Here is a 15,501-nt window from a genome sequence, read left to right as displayed (position 1 = left end):
TATAATTAACTCATCTTCGTTTCTTTTCCATAATAGTGTATGGTCCAATATGATTTTAAAGTATCTTTGAATGGGAATTCTAGAGTTTCAGGCTATAAGTACCTATCTACATTCCCAATTCACAACTCCCTCCCACTGCAAACCAATGTTAGAATGTTAGTATGGTTGCAGATATTAACTATTTTTCCATTACTTGTCACTAGGACAAGGCACGAATATTAGGCAAATGGGTTTGCATGTCCCTGCTTGACTCCATTAAGATATCACATATTTTAAACTTTTTTACAATTATAAAGATGAAATATTCCTCTGATATCTTTCTTTTTTTTAAATATATATATATTTTTAAAATATTTATTTATTTATTTGTCTGTGTCGGATCTTAGTTGTGGCACGTGGGATCATCATTGCAGCATGCAGTATCTTTAGTTGTGGCATGTGAACTCTTACTTAGCTGTGGCATGTTGGAGCTGGTTCCTTGACCAGGGATCAAACCCACGCCCCCTGAACTGGGAGTGCAGAGTGTTAGCCACTGGACCACCAGAGAAGTCCCAATACCTTTCTTTTTTACCAATCATGCACATCACCTTCTTAAACACTTGGCTTAAAATCCACATCTAGGATAAATTTATCTCTTCTTTTAGATGCTCTTTACCCTGCATCTCTCAGTATGTAGTATCAAACTTATACAGACGTAGAGAATGGACTTGAGCATACGGGGAGGGGGCAGGGTAAGCTGGGACGAAGTGAGAGAGTGGTATGGACATATATACACTACAAATGTAAAATGGATAACTAGTGGGAAGCAGCCGCATAGCACAGGGAGATCAGCTCGGTGCTTTGTGTCCACCTAGAGGGATGGGATAGGGAGGGTGGGAGGGAGATGCAAGAGGGAGGAGATATGGGGATATATATATATGTATAGCTGATTCACTTTGTTATACAGCAGAAAATAACACACCATTGTAAAGCAATTATACTCCAATAAAGATGTTAAAAAAGAAAAGAAAAATAAAACCCTTATACTAGTATTGTGCTTATTTATTTGTTGGGTTTTGTTTCTTACTACAGTTAAGATCACAGAATCTAATAATTTGCTCATCACTAACCACCATTTAGAGGACCCCCATGTAATTAAATGTATAATTATCTAGATTGAGTTAGACTTGTTTGTAATTACTTTCAAAACTTGCTTTTATTTTATTTTTTCGCTTCAACTGGATTTTAACTTTCCTAAGTTAAAGGACTAAGTCTTCTGTTTCTTTGGAATTCACTACTGGTCATAATACATGTCACTAAATTTCAATGATTTAGTTTAAAACTAATTTCCTTTTGACTTTCTTGGATTGATCGGCAGTCTTTCTAATAAACCTTCATGGTGTGGAAAGAACTTCCAGAGTACTGCTTTTTGAAGATCTTGAAATACACAGGTTCTTTTTGCTTGCAAACTGGCCAATTCTTTTCTAAGCTTATCTCTTTTAATACTTTCTAAAAACAACAAATAAAAACAAGGCACAGTATGACTCTGACTCCAACTCTTACTCTTTAGAGCTATAGGCTCAGTGAGCATATGGTTTGCCTTCCAAGTTATAGCAAGCAACAATTTTAAAAAAAAGATATTTTGCCACTGTGTATCATGGGTCTTCATCTTTTCAACCTCCAAATCAGTTACCTTACTGCTCACTGTCTGAGTATTAAAGTAATGAAATTTTAGGTTCTGTTGTGGCAGCTTGCCATTTCAAAGAACTAATTTCTGTTAAAAAGATTTGGTAGCTATGGTAACAGACAAATCCCCAAATATAAGTGGCTTTACATCTATGTAAAGTGAAAGACAAACGTTTCAGATTAGCTGACAGCTTTCATCTAAGTGGTGATTCAGGATTCGGACTCCTTCCATCTTGTGGCTCCTCTGTCTTCAACACATAACTTCTAAAGTCACTGCAGAAAACAACATGGCTGATCACAGTGGGAGGTTTTTATTGGATAGCTTTGGAAGTAGTGCCCAACACTGCCACCCCCATTCTATTACCCAGAAATCAGACACAAGATCACACTTAAATTAAGCCAGGAAGGCTGAGAAATGTAGATGTGTGCCAAGAAGAAAGTAATGAGTTTGGTGAACATACATTAGAATCTGTCACATTTGGTGAATTGTTTTTTTATGACTCAAAAACATCCATTTTATTACCTTCCTTTCTCCTATTTGCTCCATTTTTCCAACTAAGTACTACAACAAAATATTTTTTATCTAACATTATATATTAATGATAATGCTTATGCAGTTTTATCAACCTGTTTTTAAGGGAAAAAACATAGACTAGATGCATTAAAGTGAAACGTATTTACAGAAATCCGAAACAACCTACTATACAAGAAAATATTTTTTTCTAGCATTTCTGTTTGGGAGTAGCTCAGTTGGTCATATTTCTAGAACCCTCCACATAGTGCTCTACATGGTAGATGCTTAATAAATGACTATTTCTCCATTACTGAAGATAACATCTTGTGCTGATAACAAAGGACAAAACTGAAAAAAAAGTCTGTTTACATTATATTCATTATTTCAACAAATACATATTGATCACCAGTTATGAGCCAAGTTAACTATTCTTTTTCTAGGCATGCTCCAAATTGCCTGTGTCAAATGTTTAGTATGGCCTGAGAAAGTGAATAAAATTCTCTAACCTTGCTTTATCCATTATGGAGTGGAGATTGCTGTAGAAATTTAAAGAACCTTCACTGAATAGCTGTTTTAACTAGAATTTCTTTTACATCATCTTAGCCTCTAGCACAGTGACTTTAAAGATTTAGTGAGCATAAAAATCACTATGAGCACTGTACTAAAATGCATATTCTTGAGTACTGACTACAGAAATTCTGTTCCAGCAGGTCTACTGCAGTGAGGCGGAAATAGCATTTTTAACAAGCTCACTAGATACTATTGCAAAGTGTTCTTGGATGACCCTTTGAGAAAACAACTATAGAATCCTTTAGATACCTTCTTTTATCATAATATACTACTGTTTATAAAACAAATGTCATAGCTAATTATTTTAAAAAATTCTAATTACTTATAATATTCCCAGTTGAGTCAAGTGATGATTGCAGAGTTTGCTTCACCTGTGCTATTTTATAGTTTACTTTATCTAAATAGATATTAGGCATGTGGCATGGCAGAGGGTGCCTTCATCCATCGGAAGAACACATTTCATGAACTAACTATCCATAATAGTTAATAATTATCTCTTTCATTTGCAAAGTTTATTCTTTTTTTTTAAAGATTTTTTTTTTTTTATTGATTGATTGATTGATTGCTATGTTGGGTCTTCGTTTCTGTGTTAGGGCTTTCTCTAGTTGCGGCGAGCGGGGGCCACTCTTCATCGCGGTGCGTGAGCCTCTCACTATCGTGGCCTCTCTTGTTGCGGAGCACAGGCTCCAGACGCGCAGGCTCAGTAGTTGTGGCTCACGGGCCTAGTTGCTCCGCGGCATGTGGGATCTTCCCAGACCAGGGCTCGAACCCATGTCCCCTGCATTGGCAGGCAGATTCTCAACCACTGCGCCACCAGGGAAGCCCGCAAAGTTTATTCTTGAATATTTTAGTCACAGGATGGACGACTGTTAATTTACCTTTTCTACAACTAAAAAAGAAAGAAAAAAATGCAATAGTTATGGGCTCAAAAGTTTGAAAGATACAAGTATAATTAAGGTTAAAATGAATAAAGTTGTTGAAATATATTTCTAGTTTATAGTAAAATAAGCCTTGCTTTTTAATTTATTTTTTAAAAGCGTACCATGGGCTTCGGTACTATGAGGTTTGATATGGTTATCACAGCAGAAACTAAATAGGTAAAATAATGACAATATGAAAACCAAGTCCATCCAGATTCAACTTGCATTTTTAATCATTTTATGCATTGCTCTGGCAAATTGATTTGAATGTATCAAAGATCTGACTTCGAATCATGACAATGTGTGTAAAATTAGCCTATATAAAATTCATGAGCACTTAGATGCTGTATTCTTTTTTTCCTCATGGGAGACTACTTTTTTTTCCCCTCATTTTAACAAATCAATTTATTATATATTAGTACGTGGTTTCTAAACACCATTTTATACTTAGAAAAACAAAAACAAAACATGGGCTCCTTGGAGACGCAGAGAAATTCCTTTCTTGTTGTATTTACATACTTTTAAAACCACGTAAGTGTATTTAAAAACCTACTATTGTGTGTTATTCGCCTTTCCATGTCAGACCGTGCTGGTGCGGCCCGTTCTGTAAGGGGCTCCACGTTATCAACACACATTCAGGTAGACTTTTCATTTTCTCCGATGCTGGCAAAGCTGCAAAGAGTAAACTCATGCAGGTATCTTCACGCGCGTGTGTGGCTGTGGGAGCGGCTCCCGTGAAAGTTCATGTCTCAGTAGGATCGACCTGAGTCCCTCATGAGTGGGGACTTTGGGCTCCTCTTCATGGCTGTCACCCTGTGGGTTTCTTCTGGGCATTTCCCTGTTATGGGAGACTACTTTTAACCATCATCCCTTAGGAACCTCTTTTATTTAGTAACTGCTGATCAATGATTTATATTAATTGTCCACAATTTTCATTTTAGTTAATGTTTATGGTGCATTTTATATGTGCAGGATTACTTATAATATTTTAAACTTTTTATTATGGAAAATTTCAAACATATATAAAAATAGAAGAGACTAATGAACCCTAATGTATTCATCATCCAGTTTCAAAGCTTGTCAACTCACCGCAAATCTAGTTTCATCTATAACACTACACACCACTTTCTTTCTCACTGGATTATTTGAAAGCCAATTCCACATTATACAACATTCGCAATTTAGAAAATTATTCCTAAGTGAAAATCTATTATTTTTCTATGTTTTGAGGAAAGGGACTAGTCAGAGATTATGGAAATGCCTCTATGGAAATGGACTAGCAATATTCTATCATCAGACTAGGCAAGAGTCAAAATCAAATCAGTATTTCATATTGAATGTTTGTTTAGTGAAAGAAGGCATGTACTATATTATACAGTATTACAAAAGAATAAAAATTATAGCATAATATAGAACAAAAAGTACAAGAAGTAATCAAAACATAAACAAATTTCCTCCTAAATGGCAACAGATACTCCTGTCGCGGTCTTTTTTAAAAAAAGAGTTATTTTTTCTCTCCATTCACAACAGCTATGACACCAGCATAGCACCATGTAATCTCATCTGCAGCCATGAATTCAACTAGAATCTTAAGGCAAATGACTCTTAAGGTGATTTCTCTCCTGAAGTTTCTCCTGAGATCACACTTTTATTCGCAGTATATCCACTGGCATGTCCCACTTGCATTTCCAAGTAATGGCTACTAAATCAAATTTACCATCATCCCTCCAGAGGTTACAGTTATTTCACCACCTACTCAGGATAGATATCTGGTAGTTTCCTAGCCTCTTTTCTTTCTTTCATCTCTCACATCATTTGTTCAACATAATTGATAAATTCTTCATTTAAATATTTTCACAATCTGTCCTCTGATTTCCATCTTCACTGACATTGCCTTAGTATAACTACTCTTACCTAGATCATGGCAAAACATGCCTAACCAATGTTTTTATCTCCAGTATTGATCCCCTTCAATCAGTTTTTCACTCTGCTACTTTAGTGATTTTTAAAAAAAAAAATACAAATCAGACAATGTCAGTACTACTAAAAATTATTCAGTGAGCTCCTTAGCTTAGCATGTGAGGCCTGGTGTGATCTGGCATTGGCTGCCATCCCAGTCCCATATAAAATCTATTTCCTCACTGAACACTTCCCTTGCCATACCTAACTACTTTATCATGAATGTCTTATTATTTCTCATCCTCATATCTTTGTATATGTCATTTTCTCTCCAATAAATGTCCTTCTTTATCTGCCTTTCTGCATCAATTCTCTCCTTAGAGACTTCACTATTGAGTCATGAACTTTAGTCTTCAGGGAAGAGTTCACAATGCTACAACCATCTGCAATGGCAATTTTAGATTTTTTAGGAAAAAGACAAGTTCTCCTCTTGGTGAAAAAACTCAAACACCTCTGACATTGAACATTATTGAGCATTGACAAAATGTCATTTTTCCTTATACAGATGATATTGAACTAGTAGAAATGTAATGCCTTTTAGAAATTCACTTTCTTTCAAATAGTTTGACACATGAAACATTTTCTGAAATTTATGATTTAGCCAAATTTCTTTCACATCTTGAACCTTCTTATATCATCTGAGATGGTGGTGGTTTCTTATTGTCACTGCATGACCATAATTTGGTCCCGTCATAACAAATATTACTTGCCTAGTCCTCTAATTCATTATACCTTGTGTTAACACCAAGAAAACGCCATAGCAACAATGTCTCCCTGTTTTTCATAGTAATACACTATTCATGAGATAACTCATCATCCCTTTCATGAAACTAATCAGACTGGGATGCTTACGGTGTTTTGCAACTGCATTAGTCATTAGAGAGGCTCTTGTTGGCAATTTTCTAGCCAAATGAAGCTGCAGTAGCAACAGTGTTCAGGGCTGATGGAGATTATATCAGAAGTAGAGATTTTACAACTCAAACATGAAACATTCTGTCATTTTATATTAAAATCTCATAGCTACTGATTATAGTTAAGTTTCTAACTACACAAAAGACAGTAAGTAATTGAGTTGCTATTCTTTTTTTTTTTTTAACTTTTGGGTTTATTTATTTATTTACTTATTTATTTATGGCTGTGTTGGGTCCTCGCCTCTGTGCGAGGGCTCCCCCTAGCTGCGGCAAGCGGGGGCCACTCTTCATCGCCGTGCGCGGGCCTCTCACTATCGCGGCCTCTCCCGTTGCGGAGCACAGGCTCCAGACGCGCAGGCTCAGTAACTGTGGCTCACGGGCCCAGTCGCTCCGCGAGCACGTGGGATCTTCCCAGACCAGGGCCCGAACCCGCGTCCCCTGCATTGGCAGGCAGACTCTCAACCACTGCGCCACAAGGGAAGCCCCTGAGTTGCTATTCTTATTTTAAAAAATAACCTCTCAAACCTAAATGGCAATATTTATTAAACAAAATCTAAAGTCTACCCATCTTGAAGTCTCATTGGTCTTTCTCATTAATAACTACTAAATACTGAGTATCAAAAACAACTGTGCTAAGTATTGTTTAAAGGCATTAAGCACTAATGAGAATTAACGAATCATATTTGAAGGGAAATTTTACTCAAAGTTTAGGTGGACGTATACATTAGAGAATCCACAAATTTGGAGGCTCAGATTATACAGTACTTAAGTTTTCATTTCACCTCAAGTGTTGACAGGAAAGTATTAGTTATTACATAGCTGAGTGATTATTGATCATCCTCATATTTGTATCTTAAACCAGGTGAACTAATATTAAATACACAAAGATCACAAATTGAGAATTTTCAATATTCTAAAGTGTTATGTAAGAAAAATAAAGATTAGCGGTTTCTCTTGAAGCATTTATGTGACTGAACCAAACTTTCTTTATTCTGATAAGAGTTGAGCTAGACCTCTTAAGGGTAAAAACCTTATATGTAGAGCCCTTACCTAAAAGGCCACACTACTTTTTTGTTGTTAGATACAGTAAAGTCATGATACAAAAATTAGGTCTAAATAATTGTTCTCATTCTAAATGGTGATCATATTAAAATGTATGTATTAACTTACATGGTTGCCACGGCTTTATGCTTAATATCCAAGTTCTTCTTCTAGTAATGTATTTAGTATCACAAATAAAAGAAGTTTTGTCCTGATTGAAAATATGCCATTAATGTAAAAATTCTTATTAAAGCAAAAGATGGACATAATAAGAAAAATATTCATTTAAAAATGTCTTTAGTTATTGTACTTTGTAATAAATAGCCCAGAATGTGTTTGAGCACTTGTTAATGAGATGTGGAAGCAGTACAATAAATTGTAGAGTATGTTGAGTGAAAAACTGAGCATGAAAGAGATCTCACATCAATAGTTTTATAACAAGGAAATAGATTTGGTTTAATATTGTTTTCTATTGCTTTCTTTTTCCCGGAAAATATTATTTTCCAATGAAAGTTTATGTATGACATTCAATAAATGATGAACAACTGAGTATAGGAGACTTATAATAACCTTTCCAACCTTCAGTTGAAATTGTAGTCTTCTAAATCACAGAGGAAGAGAAACCATCCTAATAAAATGCATCATTTTCAGCTCTACAAGGTGATTTGTTGCATTAAAAAAATCTAATCCTTATGGGAGAAGAATGTAAGATGAACTTTATTACTATAAAGCAATTAAGTGAAAATTAGATAATCACAAGGTGAGAAAAGCTCATTAATTAGAAAACCAGAAAAACACAGCAGGCTGTCAAAGATGAATACTTATGAAAAAGCAGATATATGTAATAGTCATTATGACAGAGTCAATATTAATTGCAAAGTTACTGAATATTAAAGTAATGACATCTTTTTGAAAACACAAATGGATACATTTTTGGAAAAGGATTACCTTGTAAATCTTAGATCTGAAGACTTTATTTCCTATTCACTTTGTTTTCAACCCCCTCTTTTTCTGCTTCCTTTAAAGGTCTCAAGCAATAAAAAATTTTTCCCTCCTTATGGCTATTAAAGAACATACGTGTATTCCATTTTACATTAATCCATTTTTTAATAGAACTAAACTCATTTCAGAATAAAAGGTCATATTTAAGAAACCAAAATGAGCTCTAAAGTGGTTCTGCCCATGAATAATTCCAGACGCTAGTTCGGAGGCTGAGAAAGGAAATGTATTAGTTTGTCAAATTTGTGCTATGTCTTATGCTAAAACCATATGGTGACAGTTTTTGAAGCTGTTCTAATATATATTTACAGGATAGTCCTATGAGTTTCATTAGCTATTAGTGAAATTATGTTTTGAAGGGCATTTAATTATTAGCATTATTAGTATCATAAGAAAGCTCAAAATGTAAATTATTTAAAAATCTTATTGTGAAATAAGCAATATTTAACGTTTTTGAAAACACTGGATCCTTTCCTGGAATTCTAATCCTATGTCAACAGTCTGGCAAAATCATCAAGTTGGTATCTGATCACTAATTTTATTTTAATAAATTCCTTTGTGGAAAAAATTAAAATTTTCACATAATTAGATCTCAATACTGATCAATATAGTGTCCCATAAGAAATAATTAATTTCCAGCAATTTAACTATCATTAGTTCTGTGCTTATACAGTAATCTCCTATTTGGAATAGTGCCCTCTGTTGGAGCACTGGTGTTGTGTGTTACAAATTAATTACTGTGAGATTGACTTAGGAGCTTTTTATAGGAAGGACATAGGTAGGAAAACATACCTAAAAGTGCAATTTGCTTTGAGGAGACATTTTGAAAGAATACCTAGATACGGATTTTATTTCCAAAGATGATTATAAATAATTTATTCATCCCCACATTATGGAAACAATACATTTGGAAGAGTTGCTAAGATGTTTATGAATAAAAAAACTGGAATTTATTCTAACTATAGGTTAGGAACTTTGTTGTTGCTAACAGTTGGTTTGTTCCATAGTCTATAAGAAAAACATGCAGATAAAATAGTCAAGCGTAGAGCAGTGTTTCTCTCATTCTTTCATTGTCAAGCTAGCACTGTCATTACCTAGTATTTTTCTCAAAAATTTCTATTAGACATTGTATGTGGAGATTGTTGCACTTTAGTGTGTACCACAAAATAGCTATAAACCAAAATACATGAAGACAAGTTGCAGTAAAATAATAACAGCAAAGGCAACTGTGTGCATAATCCTTGGGAAACCCAGGATTTGTCTAGAAGAACCATTCAATAATGAAACAAACAGATTGTCAGTATTTTCTTAAGGTACTTCTCAAATACCTAGACAGAAATTATGTTGTATAATATCCAGAACTTTAAAAAGTAAACCATATCAAAATGCTCTCCCTTTTGACATTTTCTTTTTACCAAAATCTAGCTAAATTTTGGTATGTATTTGAATGTGAATGGGGTATGCAAAAATTTCTTAGATAGTCTTACTGTGTATATATTCATCAGAGGGTGGGGGAATTGAAGAAATTAATCGTATATTTTACTTGGCAATATCTTGGCCATGTATAATGTCCTAATTTTTATAAAAACGTGCATTATTGTGAATGCATTTATAACCATTTATTTGAAAGCAACTCCATTTTCTTGGAGTCCAAATATAGTATTTTAGCAGAGCTTAATTTTTTTCAGATTTAAATACCATAGTGAAGAGCTGACTCTGAATTCAACAAGAGTACTTTCCATCTCTTCATTAAGCCATAGTTAAGCACTTCCTATGCATTGGGAATTGTATTTAGTAGTAGAGGTAGGGAGATGAATACACACCCAATTCTGGCACTGTAAAATACACAGTAGTAAGGTAAACATGAAAATATAATTTCAGGGCAGTGTATGAATTGTCATGGAAAGCATGAAGAAATTACTTTCAGATAAAAGGAAAGATTGAGAAACACTCTCTAGGAGGGTCAAGGAGCCATTTATAGAAAAGTTGGGGTTTGTGCAGTGCCGCGAAGGATAAACACATCACCTAGTAGACAGAGAAAAATAGCGTGTCCTTGAATTTTTTTCATGAAGTAATTCCCCCAATTTTGTTCATGGAGTGCTTTTGTCTACTTAGTTTTTCAGTATTTTAAATCAATTCTAATGAAAGTGTAAAGTATATTTTGGAGAAAGAAGGAAGTATTTTAAATTGATTAAGTAAATATTGGTTACATTAATTCAACTCTTTTTTAAAAAATTCAACTTCTCACATAACTGACCCCCTAGTGGAAAAAGCATTCCTGTCAAACAATCATTATTTTGGGGCAGTTGTTCACGGGAATGCAAGCCGACATGTTGGTCATCATATCTAGAGGCAGCACACTTGTTAGACACAGTTTGTTCCTTCATTTGCCTGACTTCCTTTCTTAGTATTAAACAAATGAAAGTCTTCCTACATCTGTGAGGCAGTGTAGTATTGTGGATAAGAGAAGGCATCAGGAATCAGACTACATTTAATCACTACCATTTGTTAACAGCATAAACTTGGAGAAATCACTTTAAGTATCAGAGGTTGAGATTCCTCACTTCTGAAATAGGGATACTATGTCTTTATGTATATTAAATGGTATTATATCCATAAAACCCATGGCACTATATCTGGCACATGGTATCGTCCAAAGTGTGCCATATTCTCTATTTGAATAGATATAAGCATTCATTTTCCTTTTGTCTTCAACTTAAAACTTACTTCATTCTCAGAATTCTGTTAATATTTTCAACCAAATGTAATATGTTCCATATTTTTCTGCCAATCCTGGGCCAGTTTCTCTAGAGATGAGTTTAAAAACATGACAGCACAAAGTAAACAATCAACAAAATGAAAAGACAACCTATAGAATGGGAAAAATATTTGCAAACCATATATCTGATAAGGGGTTAATATCCAAAAATGGATAAAACCATACAACTCAATGCCAACCCTGCCCAAATAATCCATTCCAAAATGGGCAAAGGACCTGAATAGACATTTTACCAAAGAAAATATACAAATGGTCAAGAAGTACATGAAAATGTGCTTAACGTCACTAATCACCAGGGAAATGCAAGTCAAAACCACAATGAGATTGCACCTCACATGTGTTAGAATGGCTATCATCAAAAAATAAGAAATAACAAATGCTGGCAAGGATGTGGAGAAAAAGGAACCCTTATATAATGTTGGTGTGAATGTAAATTAGTGCAGCCAGTATGGAAAACAATATGGAGAGCCCTCAAAAAATTAAAAATAGAACTGCCATATGATCCAGCAGTTCTACATCTGGAAATATATCCAAAGAAAATGAAAACAGTATGTTGAAGAGATACCTGCACCCCCATATTCATAACAGCATTATTTACAATAGCCAAGATATGGGAAAAGTTAAGTGGCCACTGATGGATATATGAATAAAAAAGATGTGGTACTGGAATATTATTTAACCATAAAAGAAGGAAATTCTACCATTAGTGACAACATGGTTGGATGGACCTTGAGGGCATTTTGTTAACAGAAATAATTTGGACAGAGGAAGACAAATACTGTATGATCTCACTTATGTGGGATAATTAAAAAAAAAAAAAAAAACTCATAGTAAAAGAGATTAGATTTGTGGTTACCAGAAGTGGGGGGAGGGGGAGTTTGATGAGGATAGTCAAAAGATACAAACTTACAGTTATAAATAAGTATGATGAAATGAATAATTCATATTTTGAGGGAAGACAAGAAAAATATAAACATAATTTTTTCTCTGCCCATTTGGGCCTACTTCCTCCCCTCTAGTGCACATTATGCCTCTGCATTATGTGTTAACGCGGCCTCCCCAGTAGCAGAAATACCTGCTCAACCATAAAGATCAATTTTTCATCTTCTGGCACCAGCCATGTAACTCCTTACAAGATAACATTCCTTTCTCAATCCTGTAAGGGGTCATGATGACCCACCACTCACCTTGTATGTGCAGACATCTTTGGTGAACTTTATGTACAATGCCAATAGATCATTTCCCTTACAGATAGCTATTGGTGCAGAACAGACTGGTCAGATGACCTAGGGAGATACTGGGCCGCACCTAATGGAAGTTCTTAGCTTAAATACTTACTTATGACCTTGTTAATGTTACTGGCTATGTTACTTGTCCTGCCTATTTTACAAGATTATTGTTTCTTGCATTACCAAGTGGTGACTGAGACTCAGATAAAATTAATGATGATTAGCTGACTTGAAACGACTGACCTAATATATAGTTCTATAAGACCAATGATTGTAATAGTGTAACTCTAGATATGGGAAGAAGGAACAAGAGGGAACAGTTTCGTGGACCATGACAGACTAATAAGTCAGGCGATCCAGAGGCTTTTGGCTACTGTTAATAGGGTCTAGTCCAGTAAAAGCACATTGAGTGCCCATCAGCAAAATCCTCGTTTTGCCTGGGAATGAACATTCTTAGGGCCATGGGAAATACTGATCAGAAAATGTCTCTCAAACCTTGGTCAAATTTAAGACTGAAAGGGAGGGGATTGTAAAACAAATAATTTTGTCCACCATACAGTTCTACAAGAATCAAGTCATTAGCCACTCCAGTTGCTGACCTACAATACACCCTAAAAGTAATTCAGGGTGAAGATCAGGATGAGGCATTTTGTGCTCTGGGAAAACTGGCAGAACAGGCCTTCAGATAGATATTTTCAGGAGTAAATTTTATGAACTCAGTTACTTGCATCTTTCTATACTTAGAAAAGCACCAAAACCATTAACTAAGATATCCGTTCCTTGCTAATAACAACAACCTTCTACTAAGATGTGTGCTTAATTGCATGTATCCCTTATCTAAAATCACATATATACTGGCCTCCCATGTTACCTCTTTGGAACAGTCCTTAGAGCTTTCTGAAAGACTGTCTCCCAGGTTATAATCCTCAGATTGGCTTGAATAAAATTTTCCATTTCTCTCTCAGATTGACTATTGATTAATTTTTTGGTACACAAGTACTAGGGATGTAATGTACAATGTGATGAGTATGGTTAACTCTGCTGTATGGTATATTTGAAAGTTGTTAAAAGAGTAGATCCTAAGACTTCTCATCACAAGGAAAAAACATTTTTTTTCTTTTTTGTATCTATGTGAGATGGTGGATGTTAACTAAACTTTTTGTGGCAATCACTTCACAATATATGTAAATTAAATCATTATGTTGTACACCTTAAAATTATACAGTGCTGTATGTCAATTATATCTCAATAAAACTGGAAAAAATACATTCACTTGAATTAGCACTCTTGAAAAAGGAAAGAAAATTGTTAAATTTACTACTTAAAAATAATCTGGAGATCAAATTCTTTATATTTGACTTTTTAAATATGATATAACTGGCAGGGCCGTCTAAATTCGGGAGAGATGTGACATTCTTTGGTAGTTCCACTATTCCCAGTTGTAGAAATAAATTCAGATGACAAAGAGTACTTGGGATCAGTTCACAGAGCTTCATTCTAACAAATTCCAGTGACTGTGCAGCTTTCCATATGATGATAGCAACTATATTCCTGCCATACTGATGGAAATCTCTGCAGAAAAGGATGTTGTCAACAGACTATTGTTATTTTAAAACATTCAGCTCTTCTAAAAACATTATCAGAAGTTGTTGTTAGCTTACTTTCCATTGTCTCATTCCCTTGTAAACCCCAGTTTAGGACCCAGTGTAATTCAGGATAGTAGCATGCTTATAATAAACCTTGGGTCTTCCTTCACAGGAAAAAAGGATTGATTTCCCAGCTTTCCTCAAATAATAGGTTGGTGCAGTTACTCTGAGTGTTATGAATAGGTAGTGGTCCCTTAAAGGGATGTAGCTGGCATATTGAAATTCTTAAGCAAAGTATGAAGGTCATTATAAAATCTATTCACAGGGAAGAAAAGAGGGATGCAGTTTTTTTTAAAGAACTTTTTGCTCTTTTAAAAAAAGTTTAGCAAGTCTACCATGGTAGCAGAATACTGCCAGAGGAAACTTTTCTATCTCGAAATCTAATGATGCCCATCAAAGAAGCCATGGAAGGTATCCACTGAGGACATTTAGGTAAGAATATAAAGGAATATTTGATGTTTTAAAGGTATGTATACTTATTGTTAAACAAAATTTTGACCTGTGTAAAATATTATGTTTCATTAAAGCATATTGATATCCTTAGAGAATGGCCTGTTTTGCTTAGTGAAGTATTCTGGAGATTTTTCTTTGAAAACATTTCTTCATTCACTTAATCTTTATTTGAATTGTATTAAAAGTTTAAGTTGTACAACTGAAAAAAAAAACAGCACAAAATTATTGCTATCGGCAAAAGTTTAAAGAAAAACAATGCATGTTGAAGTTACAGGTCCAACGTAATTGTCTCAACAAGTAGAAACAATTCACCCTCAGAATACATAATTACTCCTCAGTCATTCCTTACTGCCAAACAATTTAAGCTTATGCTAGTTAGGAGCATGTTTGTTTGTTTGTTGTTTTTTCTTTTAAAATGGAAATATGTACAAATCAGATACAGGTAAATGCTTAAGACATATATTAAATAGCTTAAATGGAGGTAATATCAACATACATTATCAAATGTATTATCAACATATGATATCAAATTTAATATTAAATTTCATTTTAAGAACAAGGGAAATAATTCTTTATTTATTGCATGCATGTAACCCCTGCAAAAATCACATAACACACATCAAAGAAATGAAAAAATAGCAAAAAAAGTATCTACAGCTACAGATATGTGTCTCTCACATTCCAAATCTTTTATTATCTCTGATTTTTACAAAAGAAAGTAGCATTTGATATCTCCATGGTTTGTAGCTACTGACACATATCTAAATATCAAACATATGCTAGAAGATTTTATCAGATAGCAACAACTCGAGGAC

Source organism: Balaenoptera acutorostrata, chromosome X, assembly GCF_949987535.1.
Source record: "Balaenoptera acutorostrata chromosome X, mBalAcu1.1, whole genome shotgun sequence".
NCBI classification, from domain to species: domain Eukaryota; kingdom Metazoa; phylum Chordata; class Mammalia; order Artiodactyla; family Balaenopteridae; genus Balaenoptera; species Balaenoptera acutorostrata.
This window is presented reverse-complemented; position numbering follows the sequence as displayed.